General features: G+C 43.8%; 1 protein-coding gene across 5 annotated transcripts in view; it reads right to left on the minus strand.

The window, feature by feature from the left end:
- The window catches only part of LOC138285067 (zinc finger protein 418-like), a 389,919-nt gene that overhangs the window by 9,884 nt on the left and 355,075 nt on the right, over nt 1–24,960 (minus strand). Inside the window, exon 8 of one of the 5 annotated variants that reach the window (XR_011201512.1) lies at nt 22,320–22,879. The exons of the other annotated variants lie outside the window; for them this stretch is intronic. The gene's annotated coding sequence lies outside the window, so the exon portion shown is untranslated. The remainder of the gene's footprint in view (nt 1–22,319; nt 22,880–24,960) is intronic. 5 annotated transcript variants of the gene reach the window in all.

Genomic DNA, 24,960 nt, shown 5'->3' on the forward strand with positions numbered 1-24,960 from the left:
CTCAGGGATCTCTCTGCCAGCACCTGGAGTCTCTGGAGAGACTCCTGCTCTGACAAGTGGTGCCCTATCCAGTCCCTGGGCCCTTGGAAGGAAAGCTGGGGGAAATAGTCTTCGGACGACGCTGCTGCTGAATCCGGTGACGCCGCCTGCAACCGACTCCGTGATTTTTGCTAGAACGCGACGACCTTCACAGGCCCGACGCGCTGCTGCAGCCCTGCTGAAGTCCACGACTCCGTGGAAGTCGCCGCACCACGTCGTTACCGACGTCGTTCGAAGTGCGCGGATTCAACGTTTCACACAGACGTCGTGATCCCCGACTTCGCGCATCAAATTGTTTTCACTCTTCACCAAAGGTACTGTACTTGGGGGTCTACGCGACTCCATGTCCGGCGCCGCTGGTGTCTGATTGTTGGGAACGACTCCTTCACGACGCTGTGTTAACACCTCATCGAAGCATTTTCTGTTTCTAAGTGCTATTTTTGAGTTTAATCTTTAAAAATTCATAACTTGACTTGTGTATGTCGGATTTTTGTCATTGTGGTCTTGTTCTGTTTAGATAATTATTTCCTATTTTTCTAAACTGGTGTTGTGTCATTTTGTAGTGTTTTCATTAAGTTACTGTGTGTGTTGGTACAAATACTTTCACCTAGCACTCTGAAGTTAAGCCTACTGCTCTGCCAAGCTACCAAGGGGGTAAGCAGTGGTTAGCTGAGGGTGATTCTCTTTAACCCTGACTAGAGTGAGGGTCCATGCTTTAACAGGGGGAAACCTGACTGTCAGCCAAAGACCCCATTTCTAACACCCAGCCAAACTAGCAGGACTCTTTGTGCAGCAACCAAGCTGTTATTGGGCCCACTAGCAGGCAACACGGTGTTGGAAGGGGACTTCAATTCAGTTATATATTCTTCTCAGATATGGATACCACATCCTTGGACCTGAAATCTGGGGCTGTGGCTAAAAGGGCAGACTTGGTGGATCGGCGACCCTCGACCCTGCTTCTGGCAGGCAGGTCGCTCCCTACACCGCTGCCCCTGCCGTCTACACTCAGCTGGCATTCTTAATTTTCCCAGTTTTTTTGGTTACTGTCGCAAACCCACGCCGCTGCATCCCCGCCCCCTCCCTCCACCTCAAATTTCCATTTTCTTCCTGCCGCTGAGCCCTGTGGCCCGCGCCCCCTGCTTTCCCATGTGCCGATCCCTCCCTCCTCCCAGCTGCCACTCCCTCCCACCTCCCCTCTTATGGCAGCCATGGCACGGTGAAAGAAGCAACCCTTGACCCTGCTTCTGGCAGGCAGGTCGCTCCCTACACCGCTGCCCCTGCCGCCTCCACTCAGGTGCCATTCTTAATTTTACCAGTTTTTTGGCTACTGCTGCAAACCCATGCCGCTGCGTCCCCACCCCCCTCCCTCCACCTCAAATTTCCTTTTTCTTCCCGCCGCTGAGCCCTGCGGCCCGCCCCCCTTGCTCTCCCATTTGCAGATCCCTCCCTCCTCCCAGCTGCCACTCCCTCCCACCTTCCCTCTTATGGCAGCCGTTGTGTGGACGCACCAGTGCCCTAAAGCAAGCCCGTCTGTGCCAAGACCGTGCCCAGCGCCAGTCCCCCTGGCCCACACGCCCCCCGTACCACCAATCACCACTACACTGCCAATGACCTCCACGCCCTCAATCCAGGACGCTCCTCTATCTGCTTCCAGTCCACTCTGAAGCACACCAAAGGACCCTTCTCCTGCAAACCCTGCAATTTCACCTGCAACCTAACCTCCAAGCTCCAACTCAAAGCCGCAGACAACCGCCTAAGATGCATCTTGCTCAACACCCGCTCCGTCCACAAGCACGCAATCGAACTCTGGAACCTACTGACCACATCCTCGCCTGACGTCGCATTTCTCACCGAAACGTGGATGAATTAGGCCTCGGAACCAGAAGGCTACAAGATCACCAGAAGAGACTGCAGCAACAAACCAGGAGGAGGAATCGCCATAGTCCACAAAAACACCATAAGAGTCTCCACCAGCTCCCACAACACCATCAACTCCGCCGAGCACCTCCATTTCAAAATCCACATCAACACCAACACCACCCTCAGAGGAACACTGGTCTACAGACCCCCAGGCCCCAGACCGAAGTTCTGAGACAACATCGCCGACGTGATCAGCTCCCAAGCCCTCACCTCAACAGACTACATCCTCCTCAGCGACCTGAACTTCCACTTAGAAAACAACAACGATATCAACACCACCAACCTAATCAACAACCTCGCCAACCTCGGCCACAAGCAACTCGTCACGTCACCCACCCACACCGCAGGAAACACACTCGACCCCATCTTTTCAGCCAGCAACCACGTTCTTCAGCCACACCAACTCCTCTGGACCGACCATCGCTGCATCCATTTCTCCTTTCAGAAGCCGGTCACTCACCACCTCCCTACTAAACCCCCCGCCGCTACTGGGACAGAATCTCAACAGAACAGCTGATCTCCACCCGCACCGAGGTACCTCCTCGCCAGGGCCAGGGACCCCAGCACAGCCGCCACCTACCTGCATAAATGGATAGAAGACTGCCCCAACACCCTCGCACCACTCAAACAACCCTCAGACACCCACCACAGACCCAAGGCCAGCTGGTTCACCACCGACATGCAGGCCTCCAAACGTGAATGTCGAAGAATGGAGAAGACCTAGCGCCTTGCACCCACCGAATCCAACCACACCGCCCTCAAGACTGCTAACCGCAAACATCACCAGCTGATCCGCACTACCAAAAGAACCTACTACAAAAGCCGATTAGACACCAACACCCACAACAACAAAGAGCTGTTCAACATCATCCAAGAACTCTCCAACCGCAGGACCTGCTCCCACAAACCCTTGCCATCACAGGAACTCTGCAACTCCCTCGCCACTCACTTCCATCGAAAGATTGAAGACATCCACAACAGCTTCAAACCCCAGATTCATCAGCCAACCACAGACAACCACGAACCCAACGCATCAAACAACACCAACCCTCTATGCTCCTGGACCCACGTCAACAATGAAGACACCATCAACACCATGGCCTTCATCCACTCCAGCTCCCACTCGGACCCCTGCCAGCACCAGATCTTCATCAACAGCTCCTTCAAGACAGCCACCTTCCCGGAGAGATGGAAACACGCCGACATCAACGCCCTGTTGAAGAAACCCAAAGCAGATGACCCCAAAAACTACCGGCCCATCTCCCTCCACCCCTTCTCAGCAAAGGTCATTGAAAAAATCATGAACTGCCAACTATCCCGCTACCTGGAAGACAGCAAAGCGCTCAATACCTCCCAATCCAGATCCATGCTCGACAAAGGCGAAACCGCAGCGCTCGTCTTCCTGGACCTTTCCGCAGATTTCGACACCATCTGTCACCACACCCTTCGAACACGTCTCCACAACACTGGGATCCACGGCAAGGCCCTCGACTGGATCTCCTCTTTCCTCTCTGGCAGAACCCAGAGAGTCCGCCTTCCGCCCTACCTGTCCGAATCCTCCAAAAGCATCTGTGGCGTCCCACAGGGATCCTCCCTCAGCCTAACACTTTTCAAAGTTTACATGGCTCCCCTCGCCAACATCGCACGATCCCACCACATCAACATAGTATCCTACGCAGACGACACCCAGCTGATCATCTCCCTCACGAAAGACCCCACAACAGCAAGAAACAACCTCCACAAGGGACTTCTCGCCATCGCCAACTGGATGGAATCAACCCGCCTCAAGCTAAACACAGACAAAACAGAGGTCCTCATCCTCGGCAGCAACCCCTCCGTCTGGAACGACTCCTGGTGGCCTACCTCCCTCGGAGCCGCCCCCACCCCTACCCCTACCACCCAAGTACGGAACCTGGGCATCATCCTTGACTCAGCATGACTCAGCAGGTCAACACAGTCTCCTCTTCCTGTTACAACACCCCCGCATGCTCTGCAAGATCTTCAAGTAGATTCCCGTCGAAACCAGAAAAACAGTCACCCACGCCCTAGTCAGCAGCCGACTGGACTTCGGCAACGCACTCTATGCAGGAACCACGGGCAAACTACAAAAGAAAATGCAACGTATCCAAAACGCCTCCGCTAGACTCATCCTTGACGTCCCACGCCACAACCACATCTCTGCCCACTTCAGAGAACTACACTCCACAACACCGGTCCGGCCTACCTCAACAACAGACTCACCTTCCACACTCCCGTCCGGCAGCTCCGCTCCGCCAGCCTCGCCCTCGCCTCCGTTTCCCCGTATTCACCGCACCACCACCGGAGGAAGATCCTTCACTCACCTCGCTGCCAAGACCTGGAACTCCCTACCGCTCCAACTACGCCAGACCCAAGACCTCCTGACCTTCAGAAAACGCCTCAAGACATGGCTATTCGACCAGTAGCTCCCACCCCCCACTCCCCACTCCCCCCAGCGCCATGAGACCCTGATGGGTGAGTAGCGCGCTTTATAAATTGATTGATTGATTGATTGATCTGCAATATGGGTCGGAGGTGGCACACTATGGCCAGACAATACACTGTTTGTCCCAGCTGCCAATTTAGGGGGGACGACTGACACCCAGATACTACTTTGTTGGCTGTCTGACCCAGATATAATAATGACTGGCCGCCCCAAGCTTGGATGTAGAAGCACATGGTACTTGAATGCTTGGTGACTGAGGGATGATGAGTTTGCAGACCACTCCAAAGAGGTCACAGGGGAATACTTTCAGCTTAATACTAATTCAGTCATGTCCTTCGTCAACCTCTGGGAGGCATTTACGGTGGTTGTTATCGGCTAGGAAGAAATGGGAGTGGGTACATGGCATCCATTGTTTAGAAGAACATATTGCTAAGCTGTAAAGCCAACTGTTACTGTCTTTCCACGCTGATATACTAAAGTATCCAAAAAGTGACGGAAGGAATGCTTGAATTTATCTCGGCCACTGGTAATTACTCAGGCCGCATCACCATCCACTGTTATTTTGCACAGCATGCCACCTCCATTTGGATCCAGCTATATGCATATCAGTCTTGACCCTGCATCAACTGCAACAGTTCAGCCCGAACTGCCAAGCCAGGTCCTTCCTGAACTGAAACACAAGCAACGCAGGACCAGTTTCACCCTCATCGGCTGCGTATAGCTTGGTGCCAGTGAGACAGTGTGGACAGGACTGCTAGCGCAGGTATTTTAATAAAAATTATGAATGAGTGTTCATGCATTCTGAGTAATGGATTTGCATAAAAAACGTATTAACAGAGAAAAATAATGCATGCAGTTGAAAATGTGATCACGATGAGTGGCCCCCAATGTTCCCGAAGTGTACTTAATAATAGTTTATTAATATGAAATGTTGAGTATATGTTTGACTAATGTAATGTACTAGTTTTATTAATAATAGGCCTTAACTTAGCGGAGGTCTTGGCCTAGTTGCCGGCCTCATGTCAGGCTGTATTTCTTAACGTTTAATAAAATGGCTGCCCTAGAGAGTTAAACTGTGATTTTTCATTGTACTGTGTAAATGTGCTCGTAGCTAAAAGTCTTTCTCATGAGAACCGACTACTTCTTGCTAAATAAAACAATATGAGTGTAATGTGTGTGAGACTGACTTTCTCAGGAGGAGAACAATGGAGACACCGACTGGAGTATAAGGTGCAACAATATTGTTACCCGACGAGCCAGATGATGAGGACATTGCAGGAGAAACCAATCAGCGACATGTGAACGGAGTAGTGGTAGAATTCATAGATTTGAAGTTTTAGTTTTACTGGACAAAGTGTGAACATGCGATCCTTTGACCAATAGGGACTTGGGAAATAGTTTTAGGGAATTTAACTTAACGGGACTGCACTAAGTGAAGAGAAGCATTTCACTCTATCCTTCTTCAGGGTTTACCTCTGTTCTTTCGAGTTGCTTAAAGACTTTGCGTTTCTGAACTTTGATGCTGAATCCTGATGCCTTGCTGACCGAAATGATGTCCTGATGACGAAGACTATCTAAGCTTGCCCATCCATTTGAGGAGAGGTATTATTGTACCCGTGTGTTTGTTATGCCTATTTGCTTTTTCTTTCTAGGGACCAACTGCACTGTTTTGATAGAGCCATAGTTAGATGTTTTCCAAATTTGTGTTACTAAATTGTTTTGCATGAAGCCCAACATGCTGATGCTAATCCGATGTTAGATAAGGATTCTTACTAATGAAAATTTGCCAATAGGGAATAATGTTTGATGAATTTCTCTGCTGAATCTAAATGTATGTGATCTCGTTTGCGCAATTGTTCTTGTTATTAATTTGTTCCATAACCTTAGAATGTGTAATAGTTCAAGCTTTGATTAGATTGTGTTTCTTCCGCAGGTTTGGACACCAAGGGCCTGATTCTAACTTTGGAGGACGGTGTTAAACCGTCCCAAAAGTGGCGGATATACCACCGACCGTATTACGAGTCCATTATATCCTATGGAACTCGTAATACGGTAGGTGGTATATCCGCCACTTTTGGGACGGTTTAACACCGTCCTCCAAAGTTAGAATCAGGCCCCAAGTGTTGTTTCTATATGTGTATCATTTGATTTTTAGATTAATTTACATGATGTTAGCATTGTTAATATAGGGAAAAAATATTCAAGCTTTTATTAAAGGTGTGGCTATTTATGACTGAAAGGTCATGGTGCGTGACAATTACAGATTCCATAGTTTATTAATGTCATTGATTATTGATGTTACTGATTGATTAATCTGCATGAACTGGAGTTATGGTGGGATCATCTTAATTGCGAGTCAAAAGATTCATCGATCTATTCCTGTCCCCTTGTAAGTTTACTTATTAAGGCCAGACTCGCTAATAGAGATGGAAGCAGAGACGGATGGTTTGTCTCCTTAAGAGCCCATCATAGAGGTCCGGAACAGAGTAACAGGTACTAACAGAGACGACAGCAGAAATTTACGGTTTGTCTCCTTAAGAGCCCATCATAGGTGCTCCCAGAGATGGTAGCCCAGACGTCTGGAATAGAATAACAGGTATTAGCAGATATAGTAGTAGGATTGATGATCTAAGAGGTGGTAGCAGGAAGACACAAAGATCAACGGAGGTGGTAGTAGCTTGATGATTTGGTCGTTTGACAGCTTATTACTACTGAGATTTGGATTTTATTTTTCAAAGATGTTAATTGGAGAGAAAATGTTTCCTTAGGTCCAGAAATGACTTTCCCAGAATCTCAGATCTTGCTAATGGTTGTTTGAGGATATTCTCAGCGTTCTAGTGACAGTGTGAATGAAGTAGGTTGCACTTGCACAGCTAATGCAAATCACAGGTGAATTGTGATGTTTCTGAAGGTTTAGGGAGTTTGCATACTCCAAATGAAGTTGTAGAAGGAGTGTTGGTACTCTGTAGTGCGAGAGCAGGGAGGTCATCAAACTTCACATTTGTGTGGTGCTTTGTGATAAAACATTGTCCACGTAGTTGTTAATGTATGGACCCTGCATAGTCAGACTCCGGAGTATTTTGAAAAGTGTATGAGACACTTGGTTTTTTGTTGTAATCTGTCTGGTTTAATAGGTCAATCGGGCGTGGTCGACAAGTCAAAGTGTGAGTCAAAGTGAGTGAAAGGAAATTTTGACTAAGATCTGGCGAGTCCTATGTGGACCAGGACAGACCCACTGATCAGTTGAGAGTAAAATTTGAAGGTCGAATTTTGCTTGCGAATCTGGGAGACTAAGAAAGAAGGAGTAGCTGTAAGTGCAGGAAGAGCCGCCAGTGAAAAATCCGTGAAGTTTCTGAAGCGATTATGTGACCTTTGGTTTTGGAAAACCAGCAGATTTAGTTTTTAGTTTTGATTAGTGGTCGCAATTTTGTATTAGTATTGTGTGAATTGGAGTTTGGGAGGATAAGCCGCAAGACTGCCAGCCACAGTACGTGTGAGTGTGACATCACTGGAGCTGCCTTCTCGGTTAGTGAGAAGGGCGGCGCACGGATTGGCAGCCGTCCATGTGAGGTGATTGGTTGAGAAAGGGGGTGAAGAGAATTCTGGGATTAAAAGTCACTTCCTGATTTGATTTTGAATAACAAAAAGGCCAAAAAGATGAACATTTTCAAAGCTTCAAAGAGTACTTGAAGGGGGGATAAGTACATTACAGTGAGTATTGGTGAAGCTACACCGCCAGAAGGTACACCAGCTTACATTGTAATGGAAGAGAAGGGTGTTGCACCATGTCTTTGGCTGAAGCAATGGTGCAAAGTGACAGAGAAGGATGGGAACGTAGCATTTCCTGCAAATGGGACGTTCAATTTGAGGGTTTTAGAGCATTTAAGGATGGTGCTATATTAATCAAAGCCCATTCCCAGGCCGGCACAGTTTTAGGCATTAGCGATTTGGGTGCTAGTAGCCAGACAGCAACAGCAACATAAATTAGAGAGGAGAATAAGAAAGGCAGAAAAGAATTTAAGAGAGGCTGTTGGGACAGTGCTCAGAGAGTTTGGAGGATGGAGACTTTACACGGAATTAAGTTGTTCCCAGCAATTACTTACGCAGGACAATGAGAAAGAAGGAAAGAAAGCTACTAGAAAAACTAACAGAAACCCGTCTGAAAATAGGGAGGCTAGAAAGTCTTCAACAGTGGAGGAAGATTCAAATGATGATGTGTTTATTTTACAGTTATTGAGAAATCGCCTACCACCATATGCAGCACATGAGAGTGGTCCGAGTACCAGTGCTGATCCTTCGGCTCCGATGCAGGTTAATGCTAGCCTGACACTGAATACAATGCAGAGTGGTCTTATCACGCCTCATGCTCCTGTAGTGCAAAATCAGGTGCAACTGCCACAGGTTCAGAGAATTTACCCTGAAGTGTCCATTATGGAAACTACTTTGAATTTAATGGTGCCTACGGAACAGGTTTTCCCAAGACAAATGTTGGTTCAGACTGAACCAACTCCACTTTTACTGTCCTAAGTGCAGTCACAAGTCATGCTGAGATTCACTCCAGTAACAGGGATACAGTCAGAGATGACTCCAATTATGAATCCGAACATGGGAGTTACCCTTCCCCAGATCTTAAGTACCAGAACAACCCCAGATGCTATATCTTTATCTATTACCATTAGTCCAGCCGTACCCCTATTTGCACAAATACCTAGTGTAGGTGAACAGGGTGTCATGACACAGAATGTAATGAGGGTAGGACATAACGAACATGCTCGAGCAGTCTCTCCTGTGGGACAGACTTGACCGACGAAGATCACTGTTGGATCTTGGTCCATTTGGAGTACTTCCAGATACTATGGTAGGATTAAAAATTAGCCAGAGTTTGAAACTGTTGACAGTGCAGACCCCGAATGCAGGTGCACAGCAGGTGCCACCAGTCCAAACCAGTAACATTTTGTTGCAAGGACTGACAGCTCTGCAGTTGACTGAATGGTTAGAAAAGCTGAATACCTTGCAGTGTGATCCTAAGGGAGAGGAGTGTTTGAATTATGCTAGGCTAAGCATGGAAGCAGGTGAGCTAATTGAAGGAACCATGGGTGTGAGAATCCTACACAGAGGCAGAATTGAGATATTTGTGCCCCAAGAGTACGAGGGAGGTGAGTAATGTGCATCCTAAGCTAGCAGCCCTGGCAGAGAAGTATGGCACAGAAATAGAGAAAATGAAGCATTTGAAAAGGAGTTACAGTTTAGATTTTGAGACTAAAGATTTTGAACACATGAGATCTGCCGGAATTAAGGCACACCTTAAGGAATTGCTTCAAATTGCCCAGACATGGGGAGCATTAGACACATGGGAAGAAACGAGACACGAGGAAAAGGGATTCTGTGGAGCTGACAGCAAATGTGCAGCAAGACCAAGATCCAGTAAAGGTTTTACCAATGAGAGAGATTTCAGGAGGGAATTTTGTTCATGTGCCTTGGAGCAGAAGTGACATTCTATCATTTACGAATGATTATCCCAAATTGAGAGAGGCGCCAGTGGAGTGGTACCAGCAGACAGACAGGTTTGTGAAACCTGCAAAGTGCCTGTGGGAGGACTTGAACACATTACTAGAGATAGTGGTTCCAGCTGATCTGTGGATAGAATGTAAAAGGAGTGTAGATTGGCCAACAAGCGAACCAGAGAGAGACAAAAATACAGGTGCACCGTCTCCCGAAGTAATGAAATATTACTATAAGGTGAATTAATTTTTTAAAACAAAAATTTCGCCCATGAATATTGATTGCCAGAGGATTGACAGGACAGCTCAGGAAGCAAAGGAGTCGATACATGCGTATTATGAGAAATTGTTACAAGCATTCAAGCATTACAGCGGTACTGAGACAATTGAGGCGAAAGACATGATTCATTTTGTGTTCAGATTTGTGGAAGGGTTGAGACCTGAAATTAGCCAGATGATAAAGAGTCATTTGATTTGCTGGCAAGCAAAACCGACTGATGAGGTATTGCAATATGCAAAATACTGTAGTGATGAAATTGAGTTGACTCAGAGAAAGCTGAAAGAAAAGGCGATGGTGATAGAGATTAAAGCTGCTCAGACAGGCATGCAAGGAGATTTTCCACAACAATTACTGCAGCCGCAGCAAGGGAACATGATGTTTCAGCCCCAGATGAAAGGTAGAGGTTGCGGAGGTAATGTGAATCGCAGTCCAGATTCAGGCACTGCATTGGTTCAGAATGATGTGCAGGAAATGAAGAAGCTACTGCCTTCTCACATTTGCGGAGCCGTCGGACATTGGAATAAGGAGTGTCCGATTATGGTGTAGGAAGGTGTTGTTCAACAGAGTAATGACATCAATTCATTACAGGACATGAGAGGACCAAAAGTGAGAGGTCCTAACCCAAATTTTCAAAACAACGTCAATCAAATGCAGCATTTTCAACCCATGCAGCAGGTGCAAATACCACATGTACAAATGACACAGTTGCAGCCAGTACAGCAGCAGGTACCCATGGTACCTAGACAGCAAATTCAAATACCTCAAGCCTCAATGGAGCATCAGCAAACAATGCTTTCTCAACAGGTCACAGATCAGAGGCTTAACCAAAGTAATAACAAAGTACTACAATTCCAGTTACACAGTGAGAATGGAATAAATGATGATTGGATGAGCTAAAGTTCAGATGAGGAGCCATGTGTGCTTGCAACCTCTTTATAAGTAGATCAGAGAGGTCGCTATGTGAAGGGAAAGTCATGGGTCAAAGAGTTTAATTTTTGGTTGACACTGGAGCTACACGCTCTACAGTGAGAAGTGCAGAAGTTCCAAACTTGCCCCTTTCTGGTAAAACAGTTCAGATTGTAGGATTAGCAAATCAATATTTGACTAACCTGATTACAGAACCGGTTCTGGTTAAAATTGGCAACTTTCAGGGATTACACAAATTTGTGGTCTGTGATTCACGCCCAGTATCCCTACTGGGAAGAGACTTGTGTAAAACGAAATGCTCGATTACTTGTTCAAATGATGGAACTGAGATTCAGACGAATAGCAATGATGAAGATGATAAAGCCCCAGAGACTGAATGTGAAAGTACAAATGAGGAATATCCTCTTATTGAATGTTTCCCAATGTTCACGGTGAAGGAGCTTCATCCCAAATTGCAGGGAATGGTTAAGGAGAAGGTGTGGGATCCGACAGGAAAAGAGATAGGTCTGATAAAGGGAGTTGGGCCAGTTACTGTAAAGCTGAATGCAGTTTTTCCCTAGATTCCCAGTACCCCATGCCGCAAGATGTCTTTATGAAGGTCGCCCAGATAACCGCAGACTTTGTGAAATAAGAGGTTTTGAAGGAAGTATTGAGCAGCCCATGTAACTCACCGATAATGGGTTTGCAAAAGGCCTATGGGAAAGTTTGAATTGTCCAAGATTTGAGAAAAATAAATGATTGTGGTCAAATGTTGTCCCGTGGTACCAAATCCAGCTGTGATAATGTTTCAGATTCCATGTGATGCTGAGTGGTTCACTGTCATTGATCTGCCACAAGCCTTCTTTTCTGTTCCTCTTCATGAAGCCAGGCAAATTCTCTTTTGATTCAAGTTTATGGATCGAGTTTACTGTTGGTGCAGAATTCCTCAAGTGTTTTCAGAGTCCCCTTACATATTCAATCACATCTTGAAGAAGAATTTGGAGTCGTTGGAGTTACCTTTCCAATAGACTTTGGTACAATACATTGATGGCTTGCTGATTGCGTCCAAAACCAGGGATGGGTACAAGTATGACATGACTGCCTACATAATCACTTGGGAAAGAATGGTCATAAAGTGACTCTGCTTAAATTGCAATACTGTAAAAAAAGAAGTGAAATACTTGGGTCACCAGACTGAGAAGGGATCGAGAAAGGTATCCAGAGAAAGGGTTACAACCACTCATAAGGAAGTCACAGATCCCATACTGTTAGACCAGGGTGGAATGAAAGCATTCACTTAATTGGGAGAGTCTGTGCAAGGCTCCAGCTTTGGGTACGCCTGACTACATGAAACCTTTCACATTGTTTTGTCATGAGCGTGATGCATGTTCTTTGTCTGTGTTGACACAGGTCCATGTAGGTGTAAACCGCCCAGTAGCATATTTTTCAGCTACTTGGTCCCAGTTGCAGCAGCCTTACCAGGTTGTTTGCGCACAGTTGCTGAGGTTGGTCAAAGCCTTAGACAGTGTGAGAGCATTATGATAGGATATCCTTTGACTATATTGGTCCCTCACTCTATTGATATTCTACTTACAAGGAGGAAAACCCAATATTTGACTGGTGCAAGATTGACCAGATATTAAACAAGTATTCTATGGTCACCAAATGTGTCATTGAAAAGATGTAAAGTGCTGAACCTGGCAACCTTACTTCCTAATGACAAGGTTGAGATTGAAAAGGTGGAAGATGTTGAGCATGATTGTCTTGAAGTAACTGACTTGTGCACAAAACCCAGACCTGACATTAGAGATACCCGATTGGAAGAGAATGACCAAATTATCTTTGTTGATGGTTCTTGTCTAAGGGACAATACAGGGACAATGAGAGCAGGATATGCCATGTGCACAATTACTGGTATTGAAGAAGCTTCTTGGCTTCGAGGCGTATATTCTGCCCAAGTAGCGGAACTGGTAGCCCTAACTAGAGCGTGCCGTGTTTCTGCCCAGCTGAAAGTTACAATCTATATGGATAGCCAGTATGGATTTGGAATAGTCCATGATTTTGGCCAGTTGTGGTCACAGAGAGGTTTTATGACCTCTTCTGGTTCACCAGTGAGAAATGGTGAGAGAATTAAACAACTGTTACATGCTATTCAAATGCCTGAAAAGAATGCCGAGGTGAAATGCAGTGCACATCTGAAGTTGCAGGACTTCGTGTCCTTGGGAAATGGATATGCGGATCAAGTCGTAAGGTTTTGCGCATTGAACTGTATATCTTTCAAAGATAAGTGGGAACTGTTAGCTGAAGAAGACAACACCTGTCAAAGTTTTGCATTGAAAGTAATTGACACCTTGGAGGAATTTAAAATGTTGCAGAATAATGTTGATAGGGAGGAGAGATGTTCATAGAGTAAAATGAAATGTGTGCAAAGACAAGATAAGTTGTGGGTTTCAGAAGAGGGTCAATTAGTTTTGCCAAACAGTCTGTTGTCGTAAATGCCTAGGTGTTATCATGGTCAAGCACATGTTGGGAGGGATGCCATGATCCGGTTGTTCAAACATGATTGTTCAACCCAAAGGTTAGACAGGTTGCTGAAGCAGTTTGCCACTGTTGTGTCATTTGCCAACAATTGAACAGAGGGGAAGGGACAGTGGTTTATTTGAGCCACACTGGAAGAGCAGGAGGTCCATTCAGCAGAATGCAGATGGATTATATTGAGATGCCTGGGTGTGGAGGTTTGAGATATGTGTTGGTGATTGTGTGCATTTTTAGTCACTGGATTAAAGCTTACCCTACAAGGAGAAATTACAGTCTCACAGTAGCAAAACTACTGCTTAGGAAACTGATACCATATTTCGGGTTTCCAATCTCTTTAGAATCAGATAGGGGCAGTCATTTCAACAATGAAGTAATTAAATTACAGTGTGCAGCATTGAACATTGAGCAGAAGTTGCGATGTAGTTACCGCCATGAAGCATCAGAACTAGTGGAACAAATGAATGTTACTTTGAAGTCAAGAGTTGCAAAGATGTGTGCATCCACAAATTTGAAATTGCCTGACACATTGCCTTTAGTTCTGATGACAAGCCTTTAGTTTTGATGACAATGAGAAATACACCCAACAGGAAAATAGGATTGTCACCGCACGAGATCCTTATGGGCTGAGCCATGAGGTTGCCAGCGGTGGCTGTAAATGCACTTGCCAACATTACAGATGATATTGTGTTGGACCACAGACAAGGTCTGGCTGATGTGGTTCGCTCTTTCTCTCAGCAGGTGGAAGCCACCACATTGCCACCGATAAATAACCCAGGGCACAACCTGAGAGCCGGTGACTGGGTTGTGGTCCAGAAACACGTGAGGAAAACATGTTTGGAGCCTCGTTGGAAAGGACCGTTCCAGGTAGTTCTGACAACTACCACAGCTGTGAAGTGCGCTGAGTTCCGAACTAGATCCATGCCAGTCACACGAAGAAAGTGGCATGTCCACTGGATCATGAAGAAGAGTTGTTGAGAGTACCAACAATAGTACAGCAAGTCTCAGGGCCGGAAAGAGAACAAAGAGGAACTGAGACCGGATCTGAGCCCATTGAGGACGGTTCAGTCACTCCTGCGAGATATGAAGGAGAAGACCTCCAGGAGGGTGACGGAGAGCCTATCTCAAATGAGGCAGTAAGCGAGCCTAGTCAGAGGAGGGCTTTCCCAGGAGCAGATGATTTTGAGAGACAAACAGAGCAAGTGCCAGACCCCGAGGGGAAAGGAGTTGAGGTGGATAAAAGTTACCGTGGTCTGACTCCTCCCGAACCTGTTGCAGGTCTGTAAAGAGAAAACACCATAGAACAAGGAGAAATTTCGAGTTTGACTCTGAAAAGAACATTAACCAAAGGTCCACTGAAAGGAGATAAGTGGCCGGAATCACAAGGAAAGGGAAAGGAATTGGTTGTTGAAACAACAATCGAGGAAGAAATAGATACAACAAGGAGAGTAGATCTAAGTGAAGGAGAATTAAATGGTGATCTAAAGTTGAAGAGAAAGAGCATAGCAAGTCGAAGATACGCAGGTCCTGAATGGGCGTATGCAACTACAAGCGAATGGCAGCAAGAATTTTTGTCTTTTTGTTTTGATAGAGATAATCCGGGTCAATATTTTGGCACCTGAAGGAAGTGGATGAAGTGAACTGTTGAAACAATCAAAGAGAACATTTTTGGGAAAGAGACTTTTGAGAATAACCTGAAAAGACACTGATAACCTGATTTGACGTTTGAAACCTGATTTTGACAAACTGCTTACCGATTTTTGACAAGGGATCCTGGGAGTGAGACTGGGAACTGTAAGTAACGGCTGAAAGAAGATTTTTGTTTTGATTTTGCTGCAGTTTTTATAAATTTCTCTTCGGCTTTCTGATTCTTTACAGATCATGAGTAACATTAGCCAGCAGGGTAGGAATACTAGGCGCTGTAAATATATGAGTATTAGCTTGGATATTGTGCGTGGGATATTGTTTGTGGCATTGATTGTGGGTATGTCTGTTCTTGACAAGAGTGAGGCCAACCATACTTCAGCTTTTGAGACAACTACTGTACTAACAGCAATAGAAAAGTTTAGGTTAGATGAGAAGTATTTGCATGAGGGTACTAATGCGCAAGGAGAACTTTCTTCTAATGTCTTCTATCGCTTGCTGAGTATGTTGAGACGATGGATGGGAGGAATTGTTATGTGTGTAAGCAGATGACTTCATCAGTTGAGGAAGGAGTTACGTACCATAGTCTGCCTCTAACATATGGAGTAAGTTGTAGTCTGTTACTAACAAGATTTTATAACCAGGAGTACATTCAGTATTTCTACTCCAATTATGATGTTGTGTTTTCATTCATCCCTAAAATTAGGTATTTGAGTAGGGTAGCTAAAGATAATGATACAGTATTAGTTAGAGGTTTCTTTGAACCTGCATTGACATTTGGCACAGTTTATGCTCACAGGAATAATTTAACATGCTTGCTTACACATTTAGAGAAGAGCTTCTTAGATCGCACAGATGACAGGAGAAAGGCATAGAAGGAGAAGTTAGAAAAAGGCTTAGAGAAAAGAACTTACAGGAATGATTAAGCTTATAGTGCAATTAAAACACAAGGGAAATTAGCTCTAGATGTGCAACACGTAGGGAGACTTTGCATATATAGGCCTAAATCACGCACTGATACTTTGTGTGAACGAGTTAATGTAAACACATGTTTTTGTTTCAGAGTAAATGGACGTTTATGTTGGATGGACAGGACCCGGCAATTCCTGGGATATATTACATCTGTGGTCCTAATGCTTAGGACATGTTACTTGGGAATAGTTTTCCCAAAGATCTTTCACATTAATGATTTAAAGACATTTCCGAAAGTGACTGAATTACATCATATGAGACAGAGGAGGTAGTCTCCTTCTGGTATAGTGGGAGATATATTTGGAGCATAAATTCCTTCAGTAGGAGTTGTTCTGAATTCAATAAAGATTCAAAAGTTGTCTACTATTGTGGATAACATGCTGACAAATTTTTCAGGAGCTACACTCCTGATAGATACTGAATTAGCTGCTGAAATAGCTCTTCTTCAGAATCACCTTGCTTTAGACATGCTTTTAGCGAGGGATGGCGGAGTTTGTAGAAGGATTAATTCTAGGCATTGCTGCTCGTATATTCCTAATAAAAGTAAAGAAATTAGAGACTTAATTACTAATCTGACTAATGAAAGTGCTGATTTGAAAGAATTGAAAGAACCAGGTATGTGGGAAAAGGTTGGCAAAGGTTCTGCTTCAGTGGGAAATTGGCAAAGCAAACTTTCGAATGGGTTTCTATTGAAAATTGTGCAGGGAATATTAATTATTATGGTTTGCCTAATTGGAATATGGGGAAGGTGTAAATTATGCAAAAGGATTAAATTGAAGAAGTCAGTCAGTCAGTCAAAATAACTTTATTCGGCGATTAGCCATAAAAGTAAACATGCATACATAAAGATCATCATAAAATACAGTACTTATGACATTCATTAAAAATAGGTCTATTAAAACTAAGCTTACCACCCAAGCTTACTAAAACAATAAAAGATAAATGTTTATAAAACATATATAACAATAAGACAATATAGTAAAGGGACAATGCCTAATTTCTCTTAATAAATAATCACATTACCAATTCATATCAATTTCTAATAGTAATAGCGGATTTAATAAAACTAAGAATAGAAATACAAATTTGTTTGGTTGAGAGGCTTTGAATGCCAATCAATCCTTCTTTGTAGGAAGAAGTGTGCAAATTGCGCAAAATGGGTAATAAAAAAGATTTCCTGGGAACTGAATAAAGTTTACAAAATAAAATAAAGTGGCAAGTACTTTGTTTTGAAAAGTTATCACAAGGGCATGGGGGTAGTGTTTTTTCCCACTCACATTTTATCGGGAACGCCACTCTAAAATGGATCAAATTAAATCTAAAAGATACGAGTAAAGAATATAAAGAAGGGGTCGGGAACCAAACAAAATAAGGTTCTAACAAGTCTGATGATAGAATTTGAATATATGAATTAAAAGAGCTCAGATTCTCTGCCGTTTGGTATCTAAAATTCATGACATGCTCTTTGTGTCGAAGTTTAACAATTTCTTTCGCGTTAGCTGGCAGGAGCTCTGGTTTAAAATACATAAACTCCAGATCCAAGTTTCGGAAGCCATTGTGAACAAAGTTTAGCCATGGAATTTTGTTACAGTTTGATAATGAGAAACAATCTTTTATACAATCATGTTTTAAAATAGCCGCCGGATTTAACCATACTTTTATCCATAGCAAGAGTGGGGCAATATCTATCAGATCTGTAATATAGCGGATTCCTAATTCCTCATGGCATAAAATGTTCGCTATGTTCTTAGGTACCATAAGTAACCGATGAAGGAATTTATTCTCTGCAAGCTGCAAAGTGTTTGGACTGGTATATCCCCACAGGCCACCCCCATAGATCGCCGCCGAAACACATTTAGAGTTGTAGAGCGTGAGGATCTGATGGACCGGTCTATGCCCTGATCTGCGAGCAAAGCGAAAGATTGCCTCAACATTTCTTACCAGTTGTTGAAGCTTAAAATTCTAATGGGATTTCCAAGACAGAGTGGAACTTAAATACAGAACTAGATAGCAAAAGTCTTTTACCTTTGTCAGGGTATTCCCCCCCCATTCTAAAACATCTGGTACGAGTATTTTTAGGACCGCAGGTCATAACATGTGATTTTTTTAAATTGACTTTCAAATCCAGCTCTCGTGTGTGTGTTAAAAAAAGATCCAAGAGAGTCTGTAGACCATTGGCCGTGCGGGCGATTAAAACAGCATCGTCGGCATATAATAAAATTGGCAATTGTCTAAAACTCATCCTTGGGAAATCCTTACCATTTTGGATCAAACAATTATGCAAGCCATTTATGTACAGTAAAAACAGGAAAGGTGCCAGTGTACAGCCCTGTCTGACACATCGAGTGGAAACAAGGGGATGGGACCTTTCACTGTGTTGACCAAATTGAATTAGAATATGGAGGTCAAAGTATAAGCGTTTGATCAAAATGAGCAAATCTTGCTCAATCCCCATTGTATCCATTATATCCCACAATTCTGCTCTGTTCACCATATCAAATGCACTAGACAGGTCTATGAATGCTAAATGGATAGGTTCCCTTTTGGCAATTACATATTTACTGAGGATAAGATGTAAATTTAGGGCCTGGTCCACTGTACCTAATCCAGGCCTAAACCCATATTGAGTTGGCGATAAAATGTTTGACCTTACAACCCAATCCTCAAGCCGGGTCAGGATGATACTCCCCAGTATCTTTGCAGTGGAGTCTATTAAAGAAATGGGTCTATAGCAGAAGGGGTCAAGCCTGTTACCCTTTTTGAAAATTGGAACGATAATTGCCATTAACCATGAAGAGGGAATAGCGCTTTGAATAGCACTGTTCAGAACGTTTGTGATTAATGGAACCCACAGATCAGGTAGAGATTTAAATAGATCGACCGGTATCCCATCAGGGCCAGGAGCCTTCCTTAGTTTCATTTTAGTTATAGCTGCACTGATCTCATGTGCCTCAAGTAAGATGGCGCTCTTAGCTGGAATTGGAGTAGCCAAATGTGGGGGTCCACATCCCTCCCCTCCGTCATTGGGGTTATCTGCAGATTGAAATACAGATGAAAAATGGTCTATCCAAACCCCCTCTGGTATCAAACAGTCATCTTCCCTGTTTTCCTTTCCTGAGAAATATGGGTGATTAACCACCTTCCAAAATTGAGAGGGATCCTGTAGTTCCGTCGCTGCCATAAGGTCTTCCCAAGCGCTAGTACGTATTTCATTCTTTCTCTCTTCTAGGACTGATTTATATCGGCCCCTGGCCAGCTTAATTAAATCCCGATTACATGGAATGGTTTTGATCGCTAACTTTAGGTCTCTATGGGCAGCCGTACAGGTAGAGTTGAACCACCGTTGAGGTCTTGCACCTTTGGGATGTTGGGCACACAACAATGCCTGAGAAATAGCACAGCTTAAAGATTCAAAGGCATTAATAAGGTGGAATGGAGTGGGTTGCAGGGACAAGCAAGTGTTTATATCAGCCTTATTTTGAGTGATAAGGTTCGTATGGAAAGTGTTAGAGTTTACTCTCTCCCACCTTATACGAGGGCCGGAATTTCTTTTAAACACCTCTTTCCCTTTATATGCAATCCTTGGTAAGGTTACTCTAGTTTTAAAGGATAGTTTTATGCTCAAAGGATTATGGTCACTAGCACAGTGAGAATTAATTTTGAAATCCACTATTGAACGTGAAAGTGAGGAGTTAATCAGAATAAAATCAATAATGCTACTGTTAATACTTCCAGTATAGGTGGGTATTTCTCTTATCTGACTATTTGCAATATCCCTTGCAAAGGCAAGATCAAATTTATAAATGAGAGTGTTCAAGGCATTTCCTAAATTAGAGTGAATAAAATGAGTAAGTGACTCTCTGCCTTCTATTGCGGTGCCACATAAATGAGGTAATTCATACTTACATAACTGAACATTAAAATCTCCAATCCAGATCGTGTCAAATTCCCTATCCTGAAGTTTCCCGGCTGAGTCTAATTGGTCTATAAGCTCTTCGAGACTTCCTGACAGAGCAGCACTTGGAATGTTATTATAAAAGTTTAAAAGTAAAATATATTTTCGTCCGGATATTGATAATAAAACTACCAAAAAAAAAGCAGAAGACCAAATCAATGAAACCTCTATTTTTGGGAGTAATAATGACACAAGTACCAGAAGGCCGCCACTTGCTCTGCCTGCTCTAGATGGAGTAGCTGGCTGAGATACAGAGTAGAAGCCGTCTAAATAGAAGGGTGCCGTAAGCCAAGTTTCTTGAAAACAAATGATGTCAAATGTGGATAGAAATTCCAGCCATTCCAAATTTTCAACTTTAGAGCGCAACCCAGCAATGTTCCAACTAATTAAGGATAACCGTGCGTTACTTTGCTGGGGCTTTTTCCCAGACTCCTCGATTGTGGCCGTATCTATTGTAAGATGTGGAAAGCTAACTAACTCGTCAGGCCCTATGGGTGATTGCAAAAGTGTGTGCACTCCCATCAGCTCTGGTTCCTGTAAATATTCATTTGGGAGCCCCAAACCCTCCGATTGTCAATCAATTGCATCAAGGGAAGAGTGATTTTGAGTAGCCCCAGAGTCAAAAATGGGGTTCTGTACAGGTGCCTTTGTTAGAATATTTTTGCCATGAGAAGCCCTCATAGGAGGAAGTGGTAAAGTGGGCGGCCTGTAGAAAAAGCTTAATGGATAGACTTTAATTCCACCTTCCCCTTTTGGACTCAATGGTAAAGACGCCAACAAATGATTAACACAATGAGAATTTGCAAAATTAATCACTATGCAATCGCCTTCATATGCTTTTTTGGATAAGCCTAACCACTTCACCCTTCTAGCCATAATTATTCTATTATTTAAATCATCTTGATGTCTAAGCTTTTGGCTCAACCAATGTGCACATTTCCTTATTAGCGGATGAGTATCTTCCTTCTGAACGCAATCAAGAGGTGGAACATTTGCTAAAACTAAAACATATGGCAAGCTATCCGGAGGAAGCTGTAGAACCTCCTTTGTGCTAGTAAAAGATCTAGGTTTAGAAGCAGCTTCAGGCCTCGGTAAATCAATCGCACCACCAGCCAGAGTAGACCAGGAATCGGTTAATAAGTCATCATGGGGATTGCGGGTAGGTATGCAATGGGACGGGAGTTGGTTGCAGTTCATTAAACAGTTAGCCTGCTGAGAAGCAATGAGATCAGACACCAATTTCGGAGTAGTGGGAAGGGAGTTTGGGCTAGATTTTAGAGTGGGCTGCTGAGGCAGATATTTAAAAATAGTTTATTGTAGCTGCTCGAATTTGGAATCAATGAGTAATGTTAGCTTCTCCTCTAAAGCCGAAAAAAAAGGTTTGAGGATTAAGTCTAAGTTGGTCGAATGAATATCTTTTGAAATCCTACAGTCTGAGCCTAGATCGCCCAATGTTGGGATTTCCTTTGGAAGAGGGTCGGCCGGGATATCCGTTGGTGTGGAAAAACATTCCTTAACCCTCGTTGGGTGTTTGAGTAGCTTATTACACTTACGGGATCCTCCAGCTTTCCTTTTTTTGGGGGGAGGGGGAGTGTCAGCTAAGTGTTCGTTGTTAGCTATGTTAAACGGCTGTAAAGAATGCGAAGCATTAACGTCATCTTCGGGCAGAGGCAAGATAAACTCACGGGGAACAACTGGAGAGACAGCGGACTGTATATAGGTCGTAGGTTCTAAAGAGGTTCTTTGGGTCAGATTATTTGCCACCCCAATTCTTTCTTCCACTTGGACAATTTCAGTTTCAATGGCCCCAATAACTGAAGATAAGTAGCTAGTTATTGATGATTGAACGGGCATAGCGTGCGCTCCATCGGCCCCAGGTGTGGTGGTCTTTCTTTTACCCATCGTCTTGCAAGTAATAAAAACACCAATCTAAGCCAATATGAATAAAATACAGGGAAGTAGTGGCAGTGTGAAAATAGTAATTAGATAAATGGAACTGCTCCCTTAGCAGATCTTGCTTAGATGTCAATTACTTAGGGCCTCCTGAGCCGTGAAAACCAAATACGAAGAAGCAATCACAGGAGAAAAAAAAAAATGCAGTACCTCTTATGAGTCTGATCCAGAAGTCCCAAGTGAGTTCTCAGGGGGGTGGCCCAGCCCAGCCTCTTCCGGGCGCGGACGGGCGAAGGATGGGCCCGCCCTTGGCCCGGGCTTTGCCCGGGCGCCGCCCGCGCGCGTCCAGCGACAGCGGGAGCGCGATCCAAAGTTAAAGGGCTCCTGCCCTAAGGTCCGCCTCCTGCCTCCTTCTGATCAAAGCGCTTCCCGCGACAGCGGAAGCGCGATCCAAAGTTAAAGGGCTCCTGCCCTAAGGTCCGCCTCCTGCCTCCTTCTGATCCTGATCAACGCGCGTCCCGCGACAGTGGGAGCGCGATCCAAAGTTAAAGGGCTCCTGCCCTAAGGTCCGCCTCCTGCCTCCTTCTGATCAACGCGCTTCCCGCGACAGCGGGAGCGCGATCCAAAGTTAAAGGGCTCCTGCCCTAAGGTCCGCCTCGTGCCTCGTGCCTCCTTCTGATCAACGCGCTTCCCGCGACAGCGGGAGCGCGATCCAAAGTTAAAGGGCTCCTGCCCTAAGGTCCGCCTCCTGCCTCCTTCTGATCAACGCGCTTGAAGAAGTCAAAGAATGATCAGAGGAGGGAAGAAAAGAAAAGGGAAAAGTTGTTCAGGCAAAATTCAAAAGGGAACTAAAGCATGGAGGGATTGAATTGACAGAATTTTAGCTGATGCAAAAAACATTTGTGGGTGATAGTTTAGTGTGATGACACATTTAGTCATCAGAGGAGGGATTGCTAGCGCAGGTATTTTAATAAAAATTATTAATGAGTGTTGATGTATTCTGAGTAGTAGATTTGCATAGAAAACGTAATAACATAGAAAAATAATGCACGCAGTTGAAAATGTGATCACGATGAGTGGCCGCCAATATCCCCGAAGTGAACATATTAATAGTTTATTAATATGAAATGTTGAGTATATGTTTGACTAATGTAGTAATATGTCATATTAAGGGTTATGCGTTATGTATTAGTTTTATTAATTAGAGGCCTTAACTTAGCAGAAGTCTTGGCCTAGTTGTCCGGCCTCATGTCAAGCTGTATTTCTTAACTTTTAATAAAATGACTGGCCTAGAGAGTTAAACTGTGATTTTTCCATTGTATTGTGTAAATGTGCTCGTAGCTAAAAGTCTTTCTCATGCGAGCCGACTGCTAGAAGATGCTGTTCGTGCTAAATGTAACAATATGAGTGCAATGTGTGTGAGACTGACTTTCTCAGGAGAAGAACAATGGAGACACTGACAGGAGTATAAGCTGCAACAGTATTGTTACCTGACGAGCCAAATGATGAGGACATTGCAGGAAAAAACAATCAACGACATGTGAACAGAATAGTGGTAGAATTCATAGATTTTAAGTTTTAGTTTTATTGGATAAAGTGTGAACATGCAATCCCTTGACCAATAGGGACTTGGGATTTAGTTTTAGGGAACTTAACTGGACTGCACCAAGACAAGACAAGCCTTTCTCTCTTTCTTCTTCAGGGTTTACCTCTATTCTTTCAAGTTGCTTATAGACTTTGCGTTTCTGAACTATGAGGCTGAATCCTGATGCCTTGCTGACCGAACTGATGTCCTAATGACAAAGACTATCTTAGCTTGCTGATCCATTTGAGGAGAGGTATTATTGTACCCATGTGTTTGTTATGCCTATTTGCTTTTTCTTTTTAGGTACCAACCACACTGTTTTGATAGAGCCATAGTTAGATGTTTTCCAAATTTGTGTTACTAAATTGTTTTGCATGAAGCCCAACATGCTGAAGCTAATCCGATGTTAGATTAGGATTCTCACAAATGAAAATTTGCCAATAGGAAATAATGTTTGATGAATTTCTCTGCTGAATCTAAATGTATGTGATCTTATTCTTGTTTTTAATTTGTACCATAACCTTAGAATGTGTAATAGTCCAAGCTTTGATTAGATTGCGTTTCTTCTGCAGGTTTGGACAGCCAGTGCTGTTTCTATATGTGTATCATTTGATTTTGAGATTAATTTATGTGACTTTAGCATTGTTAATACAGGGAAATAAATATTCTAACTTTTACTAAAGGTGTCGTTACCCATGACTGAAAAGTCATGGTGCATGACAATTACTGACTCCATGGTTTATTAATGTAATTGATCATCATTAATTATTGATGTTATTGATTGATTATTGATCTTCATGTACTGGAATTATGGTTGGATCCTCTTAATTGCGAGTCAAAATTGACCGATTTGCGTCCCCTTGTAAGTTTACTTATTGAGGCCAGACGCGTTAACAGGACTCAAGTCTGGGCATACCCATCTGTAGGAAACTGGCTCTTCATTTAGTGGACCAAATGGGGTACACTGTGCAAAGAGTTCAAGCAATCCTTCAGAGGTGTCACAGAGGCACAAATGACATCCCAAGTGCTCTTTTTTGTGGAAGTTTGGTCAAGCAGTTAGGCATATCAGAGAGTGGTGCTAAGCATGTAAGGCACACACATACAGTGAGACGCACACTAAATAAAGAAATCGGACACCAATTTATAAAAATAACAGATACCTTTATATGAACTCTCATACCAAGATCACTGGAATCAGGTGAGTACTTTTTGAGTTAAAGATTTTTAGAGTTTAAAAGTTGAGAGAGCAATTTTGGGGTGTGGTAA

The sequence above is a fragment of the Pleurodeles waltl genome, chromosome 3_1 (assembly GCF_031143425.1).
Source record: "Pleurodeles waltl isolate 20211129_DDA chromosome 3_1, aPleWal1.hap1.20221129, whole genome shotgun sequence".
Taxonomy (NCBI): domain Eukaryota; kingdom Metazoa; phylum Chordata; class Amphibia; order Caudata; family Salamandridae; genus Pleurodeles; species Pleurodeles waltl.